The sequence below is a fragment of the Myotis brandtii genome, unplaced genomic scaffold, assembly GCF_000412655.1.
Source record: "Myotis brandtii unplaced genomic scaffold, ASM41265v1 scaffold1750, whole genome shotgun sequence".
NCBI lineage: Eukaryota > Metazoa > Chordata > Mammalia > Chiroptera > Vespertilionidae > Myotis > Myotis brandtii.
Window position 1 is genome coordinate 474,988 of NW_005356477.1, and position 1,997 is coordinate 476,984.

Sequence of the window (1,997 nt, forward strand, 5' to 3'; positions counted from 1 at the left end):
GGGAGGAGGGGAGTTATGGGGGGGGAAAAAAAGAGGAACAAATGTAATCTGAACAATAAAGATTTAATTAAAAAAAAAAAGAAATGAAACTATGGACTTGAATAATTTCCACAGGGCACTCATGGGTCCTAAGGAGTCCGGGGACCTCAGTTTGAGAAACACTATCATAGCACTGACCTTGACTTCCAGGGTGACCTTGAACTGATCTTTTGCCATTGTTGGGTCTCTGTACATGCCCTGTACACACACAAGAATGATTCGGCCCACTGCTATTCCGGGAGATGAGGAAAGTTAGAAGACCTTCAAGAACTGTAAAGGAAGGGATAGGGTTTGTTACAGACCCTCAAGTTGGGAAAATAACTGTTAGGCACAACCCCCTCCCAGCTATTGTCCTGTTTGGCTTTCCAGTAAACCGCCTACACCTGGCCCCCACCTGCACCTGGTCCCACCGGTTACTCTTACAAGGGACATAAATATCACACTCCCCCTACTCTGCCCCGCTGATGCCAACTTGGTCTCAGCCCTTCTGCTGGCAGATGTAACAATCCTATATAATAAAGAAGTGATATGCAAATTGACCGTCACATCCTCGCACAAGATGGCCACCCCCATGTGGTCAAAAGATGGCCGCCACAATATGGCCAGCAGGGGAGGGCAGTTGGGGGTGACAGGGCCATCAGGGGAGGGCTGTTTGGGGGGATCAGGCCTGCAGGGGAGGGCAGTTGGGGGCAATCGGGCCAGCAGGGGAGAAGTTAGGCATCGATCAGGCTGGCAGGGGAGTGGTTAGGAGGCAATCAGGCTGGCAGGCAGAAGCGGTTAGGGGCAATCAGGTATGCAGGCAGGCGAGCGGTTGGGAGCCAGCAGTCCCGGATTGTGAGAGGGATGTCCAATCGCCGGTTCGGGCCTAAACCAGTAGTCGGACATCCCCCGAGGGGTCCCAGATTAGAGAGGGTGCAGGTTGGGCTGAGGGACACCCCCCACCCCCGCACAAATTTTGTGCACCGAGCCTCTAGTACATTTATAATTCTTTACGCCTTTTGGCTTTGTACGTTCCTCCTTTGGCGACCCTAACAATAATGATGACTGAGGCTCTCCAGTCTAGTTTCGGCTTTGGAGTCAAAAGAACTCAGGTTTGAATTCTAGATCTGCATGTTGCTGTGTGTGTCTGTGGGCAAGTGACTTGACTTCTCTACCTTCAGTTTCTGTGCCTGTAAAGTGGACATATTTTAAAACGCCCCTTCACAGAGCCATGGTGAAGGCCAAATGGGAAAGTGCCAAGGGCAGAGCCTGGCAACCAGCAAGGCCAGTGATCATCATAGGAAGTGGCCAGGGGCTGCTGAGAATGCCACAGGCGCTTGGCCAACGACAATAGAAGACAAAGTGAGGAGTCTAAACGCTGTCTGTAAGCCACATTTCTGATGGGTGACTGTCAGGTGTTTCACCCTGAGGAGCCCTGCAGCTGCCCTAAGGTCCCCACAGCCTCTCAGCTGTGCCCTCCCCCAGCTCCCAGCGGCTCTGCCCCACAGACTGACTTCTTTCCCTGCAGCGGTGTAGGTCACCTGTGCAGCGAGCGCCCCAGTGTTTCTCCTGTTCATTGCAGGGACCTCGAGGCCAGTGAAAGACGGAGGAAAGGTGGTGGTGGTGGGAGGGCGGACCTAAGAGGCTCAGGTGAGCACCCAGCCTCACAGAGGCCCGCCAGCTCCGGAGGCGTAAGGTGGAGCATCCAGGCCAAGTGCTGCGTGGGAAGGTGCAGCCTCTCTGGACGCGGTTCCCTTCTTACGAAGAGCCCTGCCCACCCACCTCAGAGGCCCCAAAGAGGCGATTAGATGATAAGAGAAAACACCAGGAAAATGCCTAGCATTTCCACAGGGCACTCACGGGTCCTAAGGAGTCCAGGGACCTCAGTTTGAGAAACACTATCTTAGCACTGACCTTGACTTCCAGGGTCAAGAGGAGCTCCCACTTCCTCCTGGCATTCGGGTCCGGGGGGTGGAGGG